Source organism: Nansenia antarctica (genome assembly GCF_963989245.1).
Source record: "Nansenia antarctica genome assembly, chromosome: 6".
Taxonomy (NCBI): Eukaryota; Metazoa; Chordata; class Actinopteri; order Argentiniformes; family Microstomatidae; genus Nansenia; species Nansenia antarctica.
In genome coordinates this window covers 70,539,760-70,549,759 of record NC_137676.1, presented here as the reverse complement: position 1 = coordinate 70,549,759, position 10,000 = coordinate 70,539,760, and the positions used below count along the sequence as shown (strand labels likewise).

At 49.0% G+C, this 10,000-nt stretch overlaps 1 protein-coding gene across 1 annotated transcript in view; it reads right to left on the bottom strand.

The window, feature by feature from the left end:
• The window catches only part of LOC308160907 (uncharacterized protein), a gene marked incomplete at both ends in the record, with an annotated part of 44,735 nt that overhangs the window by 32,144 nt on the left and 2,591 nt on the right, over window positions 1–10,000 (bottom strand). The window lies entirely within an intron of this gene.

The window sequence follows — 10,000 nt, the reverse complement described above, 5'->3', positions numbered from 1 at the left end:
CAATATAGATGATATACAGTCCAGGTTGTAGTAATACTAATCGTCATGGTAATAATCAGTGATGATCGTATAACAGTTATAATCCCAATACCTTTGTTTGTATAGAGCTTTTCTAAACAAGGTTACACAGTGCCACTAAATCATCAAGACTTGACAAGAAGTTCTTAGATATACATCAGCGTCAGCATCTGTTCATGGATCTCTTGTGATTGGATAGGGCGGATGCTAAGAGGTATGGGATCTTGTGATTGGATGGGACTGAAGTTAAGAGGTACGGGATCTTGTGATTGGATGGGACTGAAGTTAAGAAGGATGGGATCTTGTGATTGGATGGGACTGAAGTTAAGAGGGATGGGATCTTGTGATTGGATGGGACTGAAGCTAAGGGATGGGATCTTGTGATTGGATGGGACTGAAGTTAAGAGGTATGGGATCTTGTGATTGGATGGGGCGGAAGCTAAGAGGTAAGTAAGTAAGTAAAGCTTTATTTATATAGCACCTTTCATACAAGAAATGCAGCTCAAAGTGCTTTACAACAGGAATAAGAACATAAAGTGAATATAAAAACATATATAAAAACATATACATGCATAGAATGAATATAAAAGCAGGGGAAAACAGTAAAAAGAAAAGGTAAAGATAAAATACAATTACAAATAAATTTAGCCTAACTGTCGTCTGTCTCTGTAGCCTAACTGTCATCTGCCAACTGGATCTGTAGCCTAACTATCGTCTGTCAGGGACACTGTAGCCTATCCTGCTCAGCTTTAAATCGCCCCTTATACTGACAAAGATCCTTGCTAGACCACGGCACTGTATCTGTCGGCTAAATGACTCGCTTGCAGTCAACGATAGCTCATAGAATACCAGTGTTATCGCCTGATCCTTTTAGTAGAATACATTTGTTTTTTTACAAGGGACACCACAACGAAATATCACAGTATCACAGAAGCTAAGAGGTATTGGATGTCTTGTGATTGGATATGGCAGAAGCTACGTTGTATGGGCCAAGCGCTAGAGGAAGTTGTTATTGACTACCATCCCTCTTGTTCGCTTCCTTGACCCGACCGTCTGTGCGGTCTCACTGTCTACTGGCAGGCTGGTGCACACACACACACACACACACACACACACACACACACACACACTCCTCCACTCCTTCACTCCTTCACTGTCTACTGGCAGGCTGGTGCACTCCTCCACTCCTCCACTCCTCCACTCCTCCACTCCTCCACTCCTCCACTCCTTCACTCCTCCACTCCTCCACTCCTCCACTCCTCCACTCCTTCACTCCTCCACTCCTCCACTCCTTCACTGTCTACTGGCAGGCTGGTGCACTCCTCCACTCCTTCACTCCTCCACTCCTCCACTCCTTCACTGTCTACTGGCAGGCTGGTGCACTCCTCCACTCCTTCACTCCTCCACTCCTCCACTCCTTCACTGTCTACTGGCAGGCTGGTGCACTCCTCCACTCCTCCACTCCTTCACTCCTTCACTCCTCCACTCCTCCACTCCTCCACTCCTCCACTCCTTCAAACTCACCTTTCTCCTCAACAGAAGGTTGAAACAATTTGATATATACGTCCCGTTAGTTAGAAAACAAATGTTATTAATTATAATATACATCGATGTCATTGTGACAATTAGGTCGTTCTTGACCTGTTTCCTTAACAAAAAGCCCATTGGACTTTCACTTTCATTTTGCTTGGGAAAGTCCAATTCCCATTCCCATTTTGCAGTGCATTTCTCATTCTCTGTCCTTGGTCTCTATTTGGAACCTAGGGAGGGAGATCTTTCGAAGGAACGGGGGAAGGGACGGTGGAAGGAACGGGGGAAGGGGACAGCCATCGAAGACATGTGGAGGAAGACATCATGGGGAGAGACAGGAGTTTTTCCTGAGCACACCACATGATCAGGAAAAACCCCTGGGGGCTTGTGAAATCCTTTGGCATCCTTTGCTTCTTGGCCACACACCTACAGTATGTGTGTGTGTGTGTGTGTGTGTGTGTGTGTGTGTGTGTCCACAGCCTGTATGTGGCTCTCCATAGGGCCCATGTGCTAGTGCATTCTAATGAGGCCATCTTAGAGGACGGCTAACCTGGGGTCCTCTTGCGACATATGGTGGATTTGTTTGGGGTTATGAAGAGCGTGTGTCCTCTGGAAGGTATAGGCCTTCATTGAACTTCTACTGCTCTGCCATCGAGACCGCTTAAGCCTCTCAAAGGCTTCCCTACAGATAACTGTCATTGCTACGTTTATTTTTATTTTTTATGTTTTATTTTTTTGTATGATGTGTTTGTCACTCTTTCCCCTCAAAAGTCAAAAGGACAGTAACAGACTCCGAATTTTTCATATGGATTATTAAAAAACACGACTGTCGAGTTTCAAAACGGACCATCCATAATTCTTATTTTTTATGCTATTTATTTTACCTTTTTTTTATTTAACCAGGAGGTCTCTTGAGATTAAAATGTCTCCTTCGAGGGAGCCCTGGCCAAGATAGAGCAGCACACCAGTACACGTACAAGGTTATTCCATCAGAGAACAAAACGCAATAAAAACAGACACGGTACACAACAGATACATCATTATAAAATCAATCTTAGGAACAGCAATTGCGCTCTTCTGTTTCACAATTCGCATTCGAGATTATGAAGCTGTACTCTGTGTTCTAGAAGGTTATTCCAAGAACCAGGGCGACAAAATAATAGAAATCTGCTATGCCAAGTTCCATGCAAATCCTGGGCGATGAAGCCTATAAGCCTGGGTTAATGATCTTGTTTGAAACAGCCGCAGTGGAACAGAGCACACGGGGCCACGGATGCGTCATGTAAACACTATCTCCCTAAACACTGGGGACCTTGAGTCCCTCCCAAGCTTCCCCCCCCCCATCCATTTAACTAATAGTGCGACGCAAGGCTAATAATAGCGCCATGCTATGCTAATCCTATGGAATTTCCATATGTCCTTGTGCTAGCTAGCTGACATCACAGATTCCCCATTCGCCACTCTTTGGTCCCAGGGAGGAACATGATTTGACTAATCGCTGATCGCTAATTGCTGATTATGCACCGAGATAAGGGTCTGTGTGAGAATCTCAGATTGATGTAATTGATGGTATCAATTAGACCCGTGTGTGTGTGTGTGTGTGTCTTTCTGTGTTTGTGTGTGTGTGTGTCTGTGTGTGTGTGTCTTTCTCTGTGTGTGTGTGTGTCACAGTCTGTGTGATTGTGTGTGTGTGTCTGTGTGTGTGTCTGTGTGTGTCTCTCTGTGTCTGTGTGTGTCTGTGTGTGTCTCTATGTGTGTGTGTGTGTCTCTCTGTGTGTTTGTGTGTGTTTGTGTGTGTGTGTCTGCGTTTGTGTGTGTATCTCTGTGTGTGTGTGTGTGTGTCTGTGTGTGTGTGTGTGTGTGTGTGTGTGTCTCTGTGTGTGTGTGTCTGTGTGTGTGTGTGATTGTGTCTATGTTTGTGTGTGTGTGTCTCTGTGTGCGTGTGTCTCTGTGTGTGTGTGTGTGTGTGTGCGCACGCGCACGCGCCTGCTCGCTCCTCCTCATCAGTGAATATGGATAGAGACTGGTGGGTTTGTCTGTTTCCTCTGCTGTCAGTCAGAGACAGAGAGAGCAGGAGATTAATTGTTTGAGATAATGAAAGACAGAAGGAGGAAAGAAGGGGGAGGGAGGGAGGAAGAGACAGAGGGATGGAGAGGGAGGGGGAGGGAGGGAGGGAAGGGGAGGGAGGGAGGGAGTGAGGAAGGGAGGGGGAGGGAGGGAGGGAGGGGGAGGGAGGGAGGGGGAGGGAGGGAGGGAGGGAGTGAGGGAGGGAGGGAGGGAGGGAGAGAGGGAAAGAGAGAGAGAGATTTTTTTTCTAATAGATGAGATGGGAAGAGATTCGGCTGATGGATCTTTGAAGCCTCGTTAGTGACAGAGAGAAGCCTGTTGAACAAGCAACAGAGCGAGAAGAAACAACACACTCACCCACACACACACACACACACACACACACACACACACAGTCATCTCTTTGACACTCAAAACACACTCATCTGACAATCAAACGCCATTGGCTGACAGCCAAGACACCCTCCTCTGACAGCTCATATTTTGTGTGTGTAAGTGTTTGTGTAAGTGTGTGTGTGTGTGTGTGTGTGCTGGTGGGGAGGGGGGTTAATCTGAGGGTCGGGTAGGGGTGGATGTGTCACTCCGAAGCACCCCCCCCCCCCTGCCCCCCCCCCCCCCCCCCCGACAAACAAACACACACACACACACATCTCATCCCCCTCTTCCCTTCACCTCAGCTAACCTAACCCCACGACTCAACCGGGATATCATTAACTGGCTTTTTCTTTTTAACTTCCTTCTCCCCTCCTCCTCCTCCTCCCTCGCTTCTCTCTTTTCATCCAGGGCGTCACTGTCATCCCTTCAGCGCTTAGCTCAGGGCGCCACCGTCACCATGGCGACTTCCGCCTTCTTCCCCGTGACAGGAAACAAGAGCTTACACCTTCATGTGTGTGTGTGTGTGTTTGGTGTGTGTGTGTGTGTGTGTGTCTGGTGTGTTTGGTGTGTGTGTGTGTGTGTGTGTGTGTGTGTGTGTTTGGTGTGTCTGGTGTGTTTGGTTTGTGTGTGTGTGTGTGTGTCTGGTGTGTGTGTGTGTGTGTGTGTGTCTGGTGTGTTTGGTGTGTGTGTGTGTGTGTTTGGTGTGTCTGGTGTGTCTGGTGTGTTTGGTGTTTGTGTGTGTGTGTGTGTTAACACATGTCAGTCAGGTGTGTGACGTTGTGTTAAGTACAAAGGAACGTGGAGGAGACGGCATACATAAGAGATCTCCTGAGCAATTAATTTGCACACACACACACACACGTGAACTCGCACACACACACACACACGTGGACACACGCACACACACACACACACGTGGACACATGCACACACACACACGTGTACACCCACACGCACACACGTGCCCACAGTGCAGCAATGTCCTCTCTTCTCTTAATATTCCGTTCACTTCTCTGCTGATGTAAGATAATCAATAGTGCCAAGTACAGTATAGAAGGGGAGCGTGTGTGTGTGTGTGGCCGTGTGTGTGTGTGTGTGTGTGTGTGTGTGGTCGTGTGGCCGTGTGGGTGTGTGTGTGTGGCCGTGTGTGGCCGTGTGGGTGGGTGGGTGTGAGTGTGTGTGTGTGTGTGTGTGTGTGTGGCCGTGTGTGTGTGTGTGTGTGGCCTCAGGGCTTGTGCACAGTACCTGCCAAGGGACTTCCCCTCAGGTCAGAGCTCGCTGTGTTCCACAGCCGTGAGGAAATACTACTCAACTCTACCTCCCATCTCCACACACACACACACACACACACACACACACACACACACACACACACACACACACGCACGCACACACACACGCACGCACACACACACACACACGCACGCACACACACACACACACACCAGAGATGGGGGTCTCGAGTCGCATAACTAGTACAATTTCTAGTGCAATGCGTGTAACCTGTTACCTGGCAACCCATCAATTGGCTGGTCAAACATTAGCTAGACAGCAGCTAACGTTACGTTTAAGCTACACTAGCCTCGGCTTTGAATTGATTATGATTCATTTTAACGAGAAGACGTATCGTTAACACTTTGCTGTAGCCTGTTATGAACCCCATGGGCCTATAGCGCCATATGCTAACTGTCTTGCATGTTGAACTGTATTCCATCTGGCCAAATGAGACTGTTACAGCTAGGGACTGTGATTTCAGTGTGTACTATTTACTCATATTAAATGTCGTATTTCTATGTATCTCTAGTTCCCTACGGTCGATTTTTTTTGTTTTTCCTCGCTCGCAAGCCAAGACAAGCCAACGTTTTTTTACACGGAATTCAAGGCACGTCACATAGGAATCCATTGTCCGGTCAATATTTCAGTTCATCCGGTTATTTATGTATTTTCAGTGGGCGAGGAAAGGCGGCCATTTTGTGCCAAGTTTTACCCCCCCAGGAGGAATGAGGAAGTGAAGCTGTGACAGCCAGCCTGGTGGGCGGCAGGGGCCAATAGGAAAGCTTATTGATTTTAACATTCTGTTGAGCGTATGGTGCAGAATCAATCTCTGGCCCTCTGTAGTTCACCCCGAGTCAACAAGGACCAACACTCATCATCATTATGTTTCCACACACACACGCACACACACACACACGCACACACACACACACACACACACACACGCACACGCACACATGCACGTATTTGCACACACACACACACACAAACACAAAAGATAATGATGTTTCCATACACACATGCATGCCTTCACGCACACACAGACAAACACACGCACGGACATGCACAGATACACATAACACACTTGTACACACACCATATATACAGACACACACACACACACACACACACACACACACACACACACACACACACACTAATCATGATGTTTCCATCGGGGGAAAGGCAACAAGGCAGAATGTAGTGTGCAGATACTGGATACCGAAACTGTGTGTGTGTGTGTGTGTGTGTGTGTGTGTGTGTGTATGGTGTGTGTGTGTGTGTGTATGGTGGACGTATGTGCTAAAAGCTCAAACTTACCTATCTACTTACAGTATATCCAACAAGGACAGCGAACTGTAATGTGGAAGGTCTTTTTTATTTCATGTTGAGTTTGCATATGCGCTTTTGTGTTGTGTGTGTGTGTGTGTGTGTGTGTGTGTGTGTGTGTGTTTTAGGGAGCGGCCTATATTTCTTGACCCCTGAGGACCACAGTAAACAAATGTTGGCAGCTCGCCTCAAAACAGACCTCTTATCCTCTCGTCTGACTGTGTGTGTGTGTGTGTGTGTGTGTGTGTGTATGTGTGTGTGTGTGTGTGTGTGTGTGTGTGGGGGGGTGTGTGTGTGTGTGTGTGTGTGTGTGGAGAAGTGTGTGTGTGTGTGTGAGAGAGAGCCTGATGGGGCTGCCCTTCATCCTCCTGACGCCCCGGCAGAAAATACATATTCAGCACTTTGCTCTTTTTCCTCTCCTCCTTCCCCTCCTCCTCTCTCTCGTTCTCTCCGTATTAGAGAGGACAACTCCCGCCGCTGGCCAGCCTCCTGTCAGCAGCACGCCAGACCTGGCCGTGTGTGTGTGGGTTTGTGGGAAAGTTTGTTTGTTTGAGAGAGAGAGTGTGTGTGTGTGGCGTGTGTGAGAGACATGTGCATCTACACAGTACATACATGATCGCGGTCCTCCTCCCCTCTCTCTCTCTCTACCTCCCCCTCTCCCTGCTTTCCTCCCTCTCCCCCTCTCTCTCTCTCCCTCTCTCTGTACCTCCCTCTCTCCCTCTACCTCTCTCTCTCTCTCTCTCCCTCTCTTTCTCTCTACCTCCCCCTCTCCCTGCTTTTCTCCCTCTCCCCCTCTCTCTCTTTTTCTCCCCCCCTCTTTTCTCTCCCTCTCTCCTCCTCTCTCTCTCCCCCCCTCTGCCTGCTTTCCTCTCTCTCTCTCTCTCTCTCCCTTCATCCCTCTCTCCTCTCTGCTTTCATGCTCCTCTGTGAAGTCACAGGAGACTTGGTCTCTCAGTGACCCTCTGCTCCTCCTCTGTTCAGCTCTCCCTCCATCACTTTCATCCGTCTGACACCCCCCCCCAACACACACACACACACACACACCACGCACAGACACACACGCACAGACACACACGCACAGACATACACCGCACACAGACACACAGTCACAGACACACACCACACACCACACACGCACACACCACACACACACCACACACACACACACACACACACACGCACCGCACACACACATACACCACACACGCACACGCACACACACACACACACACACACACACACACACACATCACACACACACATCACACAGACACACACACACACGCACATGCGGTATAAAAAAAGCCCCGGAGCAGTATCTATTAAAGGACCATCCATCATCACATATAATTTTAATACGGCTGAAACCAGCTGACGCTGCAGAAACACACACTCACTGGGACCTGCGTGTCTGAGTCCTCCCAACCTGCCTGGAGAACACACGCACACACACACACACACACACACCCACACACACACTCGCGTCGACACACACACACATGTACGCACACGCACGCATGCACACAGACACACACACAGACGCACACAGACAGACACAGAGACACACACACGCGCCACACACACTCCACACACACACACACACAGGCAGACGCAGACGCACACACACACAAGACCTATACAACTATCGCCTGAGGCTACATGTGTTGTTTGACTAACATTAGTTGGACTTTGATCCAATGTTCATGCTCTCCTCCCTCCGCCCCCCCCACCTCCTCTCTCTCTGTCTCTCTCTCTCTCTCTCTCTCTCTCTCTCTCTCTCTCTCTCTCTCTCTCTCTCTCTCTCTCTCTCTCTCTCTCTCTCTCTCTCTCGACACCTGTTGTGATTTCAGCCGGTTTAATTACACTTTACAACTTTGTGTGCGTTCGTGGGAAAATATGGATATTAGTGTATGAATCTCTGAATGTCAAACACGTTCTGTGATGGAAATGGAAAATGGAAAAATGCTAATGCTATGTGTATCTCGCTGCATTTGTGAAAATGATGTATAATTCATGGCTTGGAGTTCTTAAGAAAAATAAATTCCTCCGAATGTTGTCTCCTGAACTGATAATTCGGAGGTTATATTAATTGCTCATTATATTAATTAGAAGCTGTGAGAAGTCTCTGGCGGGAGGTAATATCCCCTCATGTTCAGGAGCCCAGGCTCTCACCTAACGAGGAACGACCACCTGACTTACCCTTCTCAGGGAAGGAGAGCACTTCAAAGTGAAGGCAATCAGATGTGTGTGACACAGAGTGTGTGTGTGTGGGTGTGTGTGTGTGTGTGGGCCTTCCTCTACCTTCCTCTACCTTCCTCTTCTGTTTCATGCTAGCCCGTAGCGACGCTAAACGCCATCGCTAATGTGTCCAGAAGGCCAACGTGAAGTGTGTGTGTGTGTGTGTGTGTGTGTGTGTGTGTGTGTGTGTGTGTGTGTGTGTCTGTGTCTGTGTCTGTGTCTGTGTCTGTGTCTGTGTCTGTGTGTGTGGTTCCCATGGAGAACTTCCTTGCCTTGCAGGTTTCACCTCCTCTTCTGTTTCATGCTAGCTCATAGCGACGCTAAACGCCAGCGCTGCTGTGGCCAGAAAGCCAACGTGAAGTGTTTGTGTGTGTGTGTGTGTGTGTGTGTGTGTGTGTGCCTGTGATTCCCATGAGTACTTCCTTGCCTTGCGGGTATCACCTCCTCTTCTGTTCCATGCTAGCTCGTAGCGAGGCTAACCACCATCTCTAATGTGGCCAGGTGTTCCTCTGGAAGGTGCTCATCTTTAATCACAGCCAGAGAGATATATAGCATAGAAGGACTGTTTAACACCCATTTCGTTCCTCCGTCCTTCCATCTATCTCTCCACCCCTCCCTCCATCTCTCCCTAACTCTGTCTCTCTCTCCACCCGTCCTTACATCACTCTCTCTCTCCACCCCTCCCTCTATCTCTCCATCTCTCTCTCCACCCCTCCCTCCATCTCTCCCTCCCTAACTCTGTCTCTCTCTCCACCCCTCCCTCCATCTCTCCCTCCCTAACTCTGTCTCTCTCTCCACCCTTCCCTCCCTCCATACCTCTCTCCCTCCATCTCTCCCTCCATCTCTCTCTCCCTCCCTCTCTCTCTCTCTCCCTCCCTCCCTCCCTCCATCTATCTCCCTCCATCTATCTCCCTCCATACCTCTCTCCCTCCATCTCTCCCTCCCTCTCTCCCTCCATCTCTCCCTCCCTCCATCTCTCTCGACCCCTCTCTCCACCCCTCCATCCCTCCCTCCATCTCTCTCCACCCCTCTATCCCTCCCTCCATCTCTCTCTCTCTACCCCTCCATCTCTCCCTCCCTCTCTCCCTCCCTCCATCTCTCTCTCCCTCCATCCCTCCATCTCTCCCTCCCTCCATCTCTCTCTCCCTCCCTCTCTCCCTCCCTCCAT